Consider the following 13,658-nt stretch of genomic DNA (forward strand, 5'->3'; position numbering starts at 1 on the left):
CACATTCTTAACTTGAAACCATAAACTGACCAACTGACCACAGGATGACCTTGAAACCAGAAACTTAACAACTGACCACAGTCTGACCTAGATACCAGAAACTTACCAACTGACAACAGTTTGACCGAGAAACCAGAGACTGACCAAATGACCACAATCTGACCTAGCAACCACAAACTGTCCAACAGGCCACATTCTGACCTAGCAACCTGTATATGACCAACTGACAACAGTCTGACGGAGAAACCAGCAACAGACCACCTGACCACAGTCTGACCTAGAAACCAGAAACTGACCAACTGACCACAGTCTGAGCTAGAAACCGTAAATCACCATCTGATCACAGTCTAAATTAGGAACCAGAAGCTGACCAAATGACTTCAGTTTGACCTCGAAACCAGAAACTGACCAACTGACCACAGTCTCACCGAGACAACCCGAAACTGACCAACTCACAACGGTTTGACCGAGAAACCAGAGACTGACCAAATGACCACAATCTGACTTAGCAACCACAAACTGTCCAACAGGCCACATTCTGACCTAGCAACCTGTATATGACCAATTGACGACAGTCTGACGTTGAAACCAGCAACAGACCAACTGACCACAGTCTGACCTAGAAACCAGAAATTGACCAACTGACCACAGTCTGACCTAGAAATCCGAAACTTAGCAATTGACCAAAATCTAACCTCGAAATCAGAAAGTGTCCAACTGACCAAATTCTTACCTCGAAACCAGAAACTGACCAACGGATCACAGTCTGACTGAAACAACCCGAAACGGAACAACTGACCACAGTCTGACTTAGAAACCCGAAACTGAGCAACTGACCAAAATCTGACATCGAAACCAGAAACTGACCAACTGACCACATTCTGACCGAGACAAACCGAAACTGACCAACTGACCACAGTCTGACCTAGGAACCAGAAACTGAACGACTGAACGCAATCTGACCTAGAAATCAGAAACTGACCAACTGACCACATTCTGACCGAGACACCAGAAACTGACCATCTGACCTCAGTCTGACGTAAAAACAAAAATGACCAACTGACCACAGTCTGACCTAGAAACCACAACCTGTCCAACTACCCACAGTCTGAACCCAAAATCAGAAAGTGACCAACGTGCCACAGTCTGAACTTGGAACCAGAAACTGACCAAATGGCCACAGTCTGAACTAGAAAATAGAAACTGACCACAGTCTGACCTTGGAACCAGAAACTGACCAACTGACCACAGTCTGATCTAGAATCCAGAAACTGACCAAATGAGCACAGTCTGACCTAGCAGCCACAAACTGACCAACAGGCCACATTCTGACCGAGCAATCAGTATCTCACTAACTGACCACAGTCCGACATAGAAATCAGCAATCGACCAACTGACCATAGTCTGACGTTGAAACCAGAGACTGACAAACTGACCACATTCTGACCTAGAAACCATAAACTGACTAACTGACCACATTCTACCTAGAAACCAGAAACTGACCATCTGACCTCAGTCTTACCTAAAAACAGAAACTGACCAACTGACCACATTCTGGCCTAGACACCAGAAACTGACCAACAGAACACAGTCTGACCTAGAAACCAGAAACTGACCAACTGACCACAGTCTGACCTAGAAAACAGAAACTGACAAACTGACCACCGTCTGTCCTTGGAAGCATAAACTGACCAACTGACCACAGGCTGACCTTGAAACCAGAAACTTAGCAACTGACAAACAGTCTGACCTAGAAACCAGACACTTATCAACTGACCACAGTCTAACCTGAGGACCAGAACCTGAACATCTGATCACAGTCTGACCTACGAACCAGAAACTGAGCAACCCACAACAGTCTGACCTAGAAAGCTGACACTGACCAACTGACCACAGTCTGAGCGAGAAACCGTAACTGACCATCTGATCACAGTCTAAATTAGGAACCAGAATCTGACCAAATGACTTCAGTCTGAGCTAGAAACCAGAAACTGACCCACTTACCAGAGTCTGACCGAGACAACCAGAAACTGACCAAATGACCACAGTCTCATCGAGAAAACACGAAACTGAACAACTGACAACAGTTTGACCGAGAAATCAGAGACTGACCAAATGACCACAGTCTGACCTAGCAACCACTAACTGTCCAACAGGCCACATTCTGACCTAGCAACCTGTATATGACCAACTGACCACAGTCTGACGTAAAAACCAGCAACAGACCAACTGACCACAGTCTGACCTAGAAACCAGAAACTGACCAGCTGACCACAGTCTGACCTAGAAAACCGTAACTGAGCCACTGACCACAATCTATCCTCGAAACCAGAAAGTGTCCAACTGACCACATGCTTAACTCGAAACCAGAAGCTGACCAACTGATCACAATCTGACTGAGACAACCCGAAACTGACCAACTGACCACAATCTGACCTAGAAACCCGAAACTGAGCAACTGACCATAATCTGACATCGAAACCAGAAACTGTCCAACTGACCACATTCTTAACTCGAAACCAGAAACTGACCAACTGACCACAGTCTGACCGAGACAACCCGAAACTGACCAACCACCACAGTTTGACCTAGAAAACAGAAACTGAACACCTGACCACAATTTGACCTGGAAAGCAGAAACTGACCAACTGACCACATTCTGACCTCGAAACCAGAAGCTGACCAACTAACCACATTCTGATTTGGAAACCAGAAACTCACCCACTGAGTACAATCTGATCTAGCAACCAGAAACTGACAAACTGACCTCACTCTGACCGAAAAACAGAAACTGACCAACTGACCACAGGCTGATGTAGAAAGCAGAAACTGACCAACTGAACACAGTCTGACCTAGCAACAAGCAACTGACCAACTGACCACAGGATGACCTAGCAACCAAAAAGTAGAAAACTGTCAGAGAAACAGACCTCGGCAATCAGAAACTGACCAACTGACCACAGTCTGACCGAGAAACCAGTAACTCACCAACTGGCCACAGTCTGACCACAATCTGACCTCGAAACCAGAAACTGACCAAATGACCACATTCTGACCTAGCAACCACAAACAGTCCAACAGGCCACCTTCTGACCTAGCAACCAGTATCTGACAAACTGACCACAGTCTGACGTGGAAACCAGCAATTGACCAACTGTCCACAGTCTGACCTAGAAATCAGAAACTGACTAACTCAACACTTTCTTAAATCGAAACCAGAAATTGACCAACTAACCACATTCTGACCTAGAAATCAGAAACTGTCCATCTGACCTCAGTCTGACCTAAAAACAGAAACTGACAACCTGACCACAGTCTGACCTAGAAACCAGAAACTGACCAACTGACCACAGTCTGAGCTTTGTACCAGAAACTGACCAACTGACCAGAGTCTGACCGAGGCAACTTGAAACTGATCAACTGACTATCGTCTGACCTAGAAACCAGAAACTGACCAACTGACCACATTCTGATCTAGAACCAGAAACTGACCAACTCACCACAGTCTGATCTAGCAACCAGAAACTGTCCAACTGACCAAAAACTGACCGAGACAATCCTAAACTGACCAACTGACCACATTCTGATATGGAAACCAGTAACTGACAAACTGACCACAGTCTGACCTAGAAAGCAGAAACTGACAAACTGACCACAGTCTTATCTAGAAAGCAGAAACTGACCAACTGACCACAGTCTGACCTAGAAACCAGAAACTGACCAACTGACCACAGTCTGAACTAGGAACCAGAAACTGACTAACTGACCACAGTCTGACCTAGAAAACAGAAACAGACCAACCGACCACAGTGTGTGCTTGGAACCAGAAACTGACCAACTGCCCACAGTCTGACGAAGGCAACATGAAACTGACCTACTGACCACAGACTGACCTAGAATCCAGAAACTGACAAACTGACCACATTCTGACCTATAAAACAGAAACTGACCATCTGACCTCAGTCTGACCTAAAAACAGAAACTGACCAACTGACCACAGCCTGACCTAGAAACCAGAAACTGACCAACGGACCACAGTCTGACCTAGAACCAGAAAGTGACCAACTGACAACAGACTGACATAGTAAAAATAAACTGACAAACTGACCGCAGCCTTTCCTTGGAACCAGAAACTGACCAAATGACCACAGTCTGATCTAGCAACCAGAAACTGACAAACTGACCACAGGCGAATCTAGAACGCAGAAACTGACCAACTGACCACAGACTGACCTAGCAACATGCAACTGACAAACTGACCACAGGATGACCTAGCAACCAAACAGTAAAAAACTGACCAGAGAAACAGACCTAGACAAGCAGAAACTGACCAACTGACCGCAGTCTGACCGAGACAACCCGAAACTGAACAACCACCACAGTCTGACCTAGAAAACAGAAACTGAACACCTGACCACAATTTGACCTAGAAAGCAGAAACTGACCAACTGACCACATTCTGACCTCGAAACCAGAAGCTGACCAACTAACCACATTCTGATTTGGAAACCAGAAACTCACCCACTGAGTACAATCTGATCTAGCAACCAGAAACTGACAAACTGACCTCACTCTGACCGAAAAACAGAAACTGACCAACTGACCACAGGCTGATGTAGAAAGCAGAAACTGACCAACTGAACACAGTCTGACCTAGCAACAAGCAACTGACCAACTGACCACAGGATGACCTAGCAACCAAAAAGTAGAAAACTGTCAGAGAAACAGACCTCGGCAATCAGAAACTGACCAACTGACCACAGTCTGACCGAGAAACCAGTAACTCACCAACTGGCCACAGTCTGACCACAATCTGACCTCGAAACCAGAAACTGACCAAATGACCACATTCTGACCTAGCAACCACAAACAGTCCAACAGGCCACCTTCTGACCTAGCAACCAGTATCTGACAAACTGACCACAGTCTGACGTGGAAACCAGCAATTGACCAACTGTCCACAGTCTGACCTAGAAATCAGAAACTGACTAACTCAACACTTTCTTAAATCGAAACCAGAAATTGACCAACTAACCACATTCTGACCTAGAAATCAGAAACTGTCCATCTGACCTCAGTCTGACCTAAAAACAGAAACTGACAACCTGACCACAGTCTGACCTAGAAACCAGAAACTGACCAACTGACCACAGTCTGAGCTTTGTACCAGAAACTGACCAACTGACCAGAGTCTGACCGAGGCAACTTGAAACTGATCAACTGACTATCGTCTGACCTAGAAACCAGAAACTGACCAACTGACCACATTCTGATCTAGAACCAGAAACTGACCAACTCACCACAGTCTGATCTAGCAACCAGAAACTGTCCAACTGACCAAAAACTGACCGAGACAATCCTAAACTGACCAACTGACCACAGTCTGATATGGAAACCAGTAACTGACAAACTGACCACAGTCTGACCTAGAAAGCAGAAACTGACAAACTGACCACAGTCTTATCTAGAAAGCAGAAACTGACCAACTGACCACAGTCTGACCTAGAAACCAGAAACTGACCAACTGACCACAGTCTGAACTAGGAACCAGAAACTGACTAACTGACCACAGTCTGACCTAGAAAACAGAAACAGACCAACCGACCACAGTGTGTGCTTGGAACCAGAAACTGACCAACTGCCCACAGTCTGACGAAGGCAACATGAAACTGACCTACTGACCACAGACTGACCTAGAATCCAGAAACTGACAAACTGACCACATTCTGACCTATAAAACAGAAACTGACCATCTGACCTCAGTCTGACCTAAAAACAGAAACTGACCAACTGACCACAGCCTGACCTAGAAACCAGAAACTGACCAACGGACCACAGTCTGACGTAGAACCAGAAAGTGACCAACTGACAACAGACTAACATAGTAAAAATAAACTGACAAACTGACCGCAGCCTTTCCTTGGAACCAGAAACTGACCAAATGACCACAGTCTGATCTAGCAACCAGAAACTGACAAACTGACCACAGGCGAATCTAGAACGCAGAAACTGACCAACTGACCACAGACTGACCTAGCAACATGCAACTGACAAACTGACCACAGGATGACCTAGCAACCAAACAGTAAAAAACTGACCAGAGAAACAGACCTAGACAAGCAGAAACTGACCAACTGACCGCAGTCTGACCGAGAAACCAGAAACTGACCAGCTGACCACATTCTGACCTCGACACCAGAAACTGACCAACTAACCCCTGACTGACCTCGACACCAGAAACTGACCAACTAACCCCTGACTGGCCTAAAAACACAAACTGACCAACTGACCATATTCTGACCTAGAAACCAGAAACTGACCAACCGAACACAGTCTAACCTGGAAACCAGAAACTGACCAACTGACCACAGTCTGACCTAGAAATAAGAAACTGACCAACTGACCACAGTCTGATCTAGAAACCAGTAGCTGAACAACTCTCCACAATCTGATCTAGCAACCTGAAACAGACCAACTGACCACATTCTGACCTAGCAACCAGTATCTGACCAACTGACCACAGTCTGACCTAGAAACCAGAAACTGACCAACTGACCATAGTCTGACCTAGAATCCAGAAACTGACCAACTGAAAACATTTTTAACTCGAAACCAGAAACTGACCAACTGACCACATTCTGACCTAGAAAACAGAAACTGACCATCTGACCTCAGTCTGACCTACAAACAGAAACTGACCAACTGACCACAGTCTGAGAAAGAAACCAGAAACTGACCAACGGACCACAGTCTGACCTAGAAACCAGAAAGTGACCAACTGACCACAGACTGATATAGTAAACATAAACTGACCAACTGACCGCAGTCTGACCTTGGAACCAGAAACTGACCAACTGACCACAGCCTGACCGATGCAACATAAAACTGGCCAACTGACCACAGTCTGAACTAGAAACCAGAATCTGACCAATTGACCACTGGCTGATTAAGAAGGCAGAAACTGACCAACTGACCACAGTCTGACCTAGCAACATGCAACTGACCAACTGATCACAGGATGACCGAGCAACCAAAACCTAAAAAACTGACCAGAGAAACAGACCTAGACAACCAGAAACTGACCAACTGCCCACAGTCTGACCAAGACAACATGGATATGACCAACTGATCAAGACAACACGAAACTGAACAATGACCACCGCCTGAACTAGAAACCAGAATCTGAGCAACTGACCACAATATGACCTCGAAACTAGAAACTGATCAAATGACGACAGTCTGGCCAAGCAAACACAAACTGTCAACAGGCCACATTCTGACCTAGCAACCAGTATTTGACCAACTGACCACAGTCTGACGTAGAAACCATAAACTGACTAACTGACCACAGACTGACCTTAACACCAGCAACTGACCAACTGACCATCGTCTGACCTCGAAACCACAATCTGACCAACTGACCACATTCTTAACTTGAAACCAGAAACTGACCAACTGACCACATTCTGACCTAGGAACCAGAAACTGACCAACGAAACACAGTCTGACCTAGAAACCAGAAACAGACCAACCGACCACAGTCTGACCTAGAAAAGATAAAATGACCAACTGACCACAGTCTGACCTTGGATGCATAAACTGACCAACTGACCACAGGATGAACTTGAAACCAGAAACTTACCAACTGACCACAGTCTGACCTAGATACCAGAAACTTACCAACTGACCACAGTCTGACCTCTGGACCAGAAACTGAACATCTGATCACAGTCTGACCTACGAACCAGAAACTGAGCAAGTTACAACAGTCTGATCTAGAAAGCTGATACTGACCAACTGACCACAGTCTGAGCTAGAAACCGTAACTCACCATCTGATCACAGTCTAAATTAGGAACCAGAAGCTGACCAAATGACTTCAGTTTGACCTAGAAATCAGAAACTGAATAACTGACCACAGTCTCACCGAGACAACCCGAAACTGACCAACTCACAACGGTTTGACCGAGAAACCAGAGACTGACCAAATGACCACAATCTGACCTAGCAACCACAAACTGTCCAACAGGCCACATTCTGACCTAGCAACCTGTATATGACCAACTGACGACAGTCTGACGTTGAAACCAGCAACAGACCAACTGACCACAGTCTGACCTAGAAATCAGAAACTGACCAACTGACCACAGTCTGACCTAGAAACCCGAAACTTAGCAATTGACCACAATCTAACCTCGAAATCAGAAAGTGTCCAACTGACCAAATTCTTAACTCGAAACCAGAAACTGACCAACGGATCACAGTCTGACTGAGACAACCCGAAACGGACCAACTGATCACAGTCTGACTTAGAAACCCGAAACTGAGCAACTGACCAAAATCTGATATCGAAACCAGAAATTGTCCAACTGACCACATTTTTAACTCGAAACCAGAAACTGACCAACTGACCACATTCTGACCGAGACAACCCGAAACTGACCAACTGACCACAGTCTGACCTAGAAACCAGAATCTGAACGAATGAACGCAATCTGACCTAGAAATCAGAAACTGACAAACTGACCACATTCTGACCGAGACTCCAGAAACTGACCATCTGACCTCAGTCTGACGTAAAAACAAAAATGACCAAGTGACCACAGTCTGACCTAGAAACCACAACCGGTCCAACTACCCACAGTCTGAACCCAAAACCAGAAAGTGACCAACGGGCCACAGTCTGAACTTGAAACCAGAAACTGACCAACTGGCCACAGTCTGAACTAGAAAATAGAAACTGACCAACTGACCACAGTCTGACCTTGGAACCAGAAACTGACCAACTGACCACAGTCTGATCTAGAATCCAGAAACTGACCAAATGACCACAGTCTGACCTAGCAGCCACAAACTGTCCAACAGGCCACATTCTGACCGAGCAATCAGTATCTCACCAACTGACCACAGTCCGACATGGAAACCAGCAATCGACCAACTGACCATAGTCTGACGTTGAAACCAGAGACTGACAAACTGACCACATTCTGACCTAGAAACCATAAACTGACTAACTGACCACATTCTACCTAGAAACCAAAACTGACCATCTGACCTCAGTCTTACCTAAAAACAGAAACTGACCAACTGACCACATTCTGGCCTAGACACCAGAAACTGACCAACAGAACACAGTCTGACCTAGAAAACAGAAACTGACAAACTGACCACCGTCTGTCCTTGGAAGCATAAACTGACCAACTGACCACAGGCTGACCTTGAAACCAGAAACTTAGCAACTGACAAACAGTCTGACCTAGAAGCCAGAAACTTATCAACTGACCACAGTCTGACCTGAGGACCAGAAACTGAACATCTGATCACAGTCTGACCTACGAACCAGAAACTGAGCAACCCACAACAGTCTGACCTAGAAAGCTGACACTGACCAACTGACCACAGTCTGAGCGAGAAACCGTAACTGACCATCTGATCACAGTCTAAATTAGGAACCAGAAACTGACCAAATGACTTCAGTCTGAGCTAGAAACCAGAAACTGACCCACTGACCAGAGTCTGACCGAGACAACCAGAAACTGACCAAATGACCACAGTCTCACCGAGAAAACACGAAACTGAACAACTGACAACAGTTTGACCGAGAAATCAGAGACTGACCAAATGACCACAGTCTGACCTAGCAACCACTAACTGTCCAACAGGCCACATTCTGACCGAGCAACCTGTATATGACCAACTGACCACAGTCTGACGTAAAAACCAGCAACAGACCAACTGACCACAGTCTGACCTAGAAACCAGAAACTGACCAGCTGACCACAGTCTGACCTAGAAAACCGAAACTGAGCCACTGACCACAATCTATCCTCGAAACCAGAAAGTGTCCAACTGACCACATGCTTAACTCGAAACCAGAAGCTGACCAACTGATCACAATCTGACTGAGACAACCCGAAACTGACCAACTGACCACAATCTGACCTAGAAACGAGAAACTGACCAACTGACCACAGTCTGACCTAGAAACCCGAAACTGAGCAACTGACCATAATCTGACATCGAAACCAGAAACTGTCCAACTGACCACATTCTTAACTTGAAAACAGAAACTGACCAACTGACCACAGTCTGACCGAGACAACCCGAAACTGACCAACCACCACAGTCTGACCGAGAAACCAGAAACTGAACACCTGACCACAATCTGACCTAGAAACCAGAAACTGACCAACTGACCACATTCTGACCTTGACACCAGAAACTGACCATCTGACCTCAGTCTGACCTAAAAACAAAAATGACCAACTGACCACAGTCTGACCTAGAAACCCGAAACTGAGCAACTGACCATAATCTGACATCGAAACCAGAAACTGTCCAACTGACCACATTCTTAACTCGAAACCAGAAACTGACCAACTGACCACAGTCTGACCGAGACAACCCGAAACTGACCAACCACCACAGTCTGACCTAGAAACCAGAAACTGAACACCTGACCACAATTTGACCTAGAAAGCAGAAACTGACCAACTGACCACATTCTGACCTCGAAACCAGAAGCTGACCAACTAACCACATTCTGATTTGGAAACCAGAAACTCACCCACTGAGTACAATCTGATCTAGCAACCAGAAACTGACAAACTGACCTCACTCTGACCGAAAAACAGAAACTGACCAACTGACCACAGGCTGATGTAGAAAGCAGAAACTGACCAACTGAACACAGTCTGACCTAGCAACAAGCAACTGACCAACTGACCACAGGATGACCTAGCAACCAAAAAGTAGAAAACTGTCAGAGAAACAGACCTCGGCAATCAGAAACTGACCAACTGACCACAGTCTGACCGAGAAACCAGTAACTCCCCAACTGGCCACAGTCTGACCACAATCTGACCTCGAAACCAGAAACTGACCAAATGACCACATTCTGACCTAGCAACCACAAACAGTCCAACAGGCCACCTTCTGACCTAGCAACCAGTATCTGACAAACTGACCACAGTCTGACGTGGAAACCAGCAATTGACCAACTGTCCACAGTCTGACCTAGAAATCAGAAACTGACTAACTCAACACTTTCTTAAATCGAAACCAGAAATTGACCAACTAACCACATTCTGACCTAGAAATCAGAAGCTGTCCATCTGACCTCAGTCTGACCTAAAAACAGAAACTGACAACCTGACCACAGTCTGACCTAGAAACCAGAAACTGACCAACTGACCACAGTCTGAGCTTTGTACCAGAAACTGACCAACTGACCAGAGTCTGACCGAGGCAACTTGAAACTGATCAACTGACTATCGTCTGACCTAGAAACCAGAAACTGACCAACTGACCACATTCTGATCTAGAACCAGAAACTGACCAACTCACCACAGTCTGATCTAGCAACCAGAAACTGTCCAACTGACCAAAAACTGACCGAGACAATCCTAAACTGACCAACTGACCACATTCTGACCTAGAAACCAGTAACTGACAAACTGACCACAGTCTGACCTAGAAAGCAGAAACTGACAAACTGACCACAGTCTTATCTAGAAAGCAGAAACTGACCAACTGACCACAGTCTGACCTAGAAACCAGAAACTGACCAACTGACCACAGTCTGAACTAGGAACCAGAAACTGACTAACTGACCACAGTCTGACCTAGAAAACAGAAACAGACCAACCGACCACAGTGTGTGCTTGGAACCAGAAACTGACCTACTGACCACAGACTGACCTAGAATCCAGAAACTGACCAACTGACCACATTCTGACCTATAAAACAGAAACTGACCATCTGACCTCAGTCTGACCTAAAAACAGAAACTGACCAACTGACCACAGCCTGACCTAGAAACCAGAAACTGACCAACGGACCACAGTCTGACCTAGAACCAGAAAGTGACCAACTGACAACAGACTGACATAGTAAACATAAACTGACCAACTGACCTCAGCCTTTCCTTGGAACCAGAAACTGACCAAATGACCACAGTCTGATCTAGCAACCAGAAACTGACCAACTGACCACAGGCGGATCTAGAACGCAGAAACTGACCAACTGACCACAGACTGACCTAGCAACATGCAACTGACAAACTGACCACAGGATGACCTAGCAACCAAACAGTAAAACACTGACCAGAGAAACAGACCTTGACAAGCAGAAACTGACCAACTGACCGCAGTCTGACCGAGAAACCAGAAACTGACCAGCTGACCACATTCTGACCTCGACACCAGAAACTGACCAACTAACCCCTGACTGACCTCGACACCAGAAACTGACCAACTAACCCCTGACTGACCTAAAAACACAAACTGACCAACTGACCATATTCTGACCTAGAAACCAGAAACTGACCAACCGAACACAGTCTAACCTGGAAACCAGAAACTGACCAACTGACCACAGTCTGACCTAGAAATAAGAAACTGACCAACTGACCACAGTCTGATCTAGAAACCAGTAGCTGAACAACTCTCCACAATCTGATCTAGCAACCAGAAACAGACCAACTGACCACATTCTGACCTAGCAACCAGTATCTGACCAACTGACCACAGTCTGACCTAGAAACCAGAAACTGACCAACTGACCATAGTCTGACCAAGAATCCAGAAACTGACCAACTGAAAACATTTTTAACTCGAAACCAGAAACTGACCAACTGACCACATTCTGACCTAGAAAACAGAAACTGACCATCTGACCTCAGTCTGACCTACAAACAGAAACTGACCAACTGACCACAGTCTGAGAAAGAAACCAGAAACTGACCAACGGACCACAGTCTGACCTAGAAACCAGAAAGTGACCAACTGACCACAGACTGATATAGTAAACATAAACTGACCAACTGACCGCAGTCTGACCTTGGAACCAGAAACTGACCAACTGACCACAGCCTGACCGATGCAACATAAAACTGGCCAACTGACCACAGTCTGAACTAGAAACCATAATCTGACCAATTGACCACTGGCTGATTAAGAAGGCAGAAACTGACCAACTGACCACAGTCTGGCCTAGCAACATGCAACTGACCAACTGATCACAGGATGACCGAGCAACCAAAACCTAAAAAACTGACCAGATAAACAGACCTAGACAACCAGAAACTGACCAACTGACCGCAGTCTGACCGAGAAACCAGAAACTGACCAACTGCCCACAGTCTGACCAAGACAACATGGATCTGACCAACTGATCAAGACAACACGAAACTGAACAATGACCACCGCCTGAACTAGAAACCAGAATCTGAGCAACTGACCACAATATGACCTCGAAACTATAAACTGATCAAATGACGACAGTCTGGCCAAGCAAACACAAACTGTCAACAGGCCACATTCTGACCTAGCAACCAGTATTTGACCAACTGACCACAGTCTGACGTAGAAACCATAAACTGACTAACTGACCACAGACTGACCTTAACACCAGCAACTGACCAACTGACCATCGTCTGACCTCGAAACCACAATCTGACCAACTGACCACATTCTTAACTTGAAACCAGAAACTGACCAACTGACCACATTCTGACCTAGAAACCAGAAACTGACCAACGAAACACAGTCTGACCTAGAAACCAGAAACAGACCAACTGACCACAGTCTGACCTAGAAAAGATAAAATGACCAACTGACCACAGTCTAACCTTGGATGCATAAACTGACCAACTGACCA

The sequence above is a fragment of the Pristiophorus japonicus genome, unplaced genomic scaffold (assembly GCF_044704955.1).
Source record: "Pristiophorus japonicus isolate sPriJap1 unplaced genomic scaffold, sPriJap1.hap1 HAP1_SCAFFOLD_37, whole genome shotgun sequence".
Lineage (NCBI taxonomy): Eukaryota > Metazoa > Chordata > Chondrichthyes > Pristiophoridae > Pristiophorus > Pristiophorus japonicus.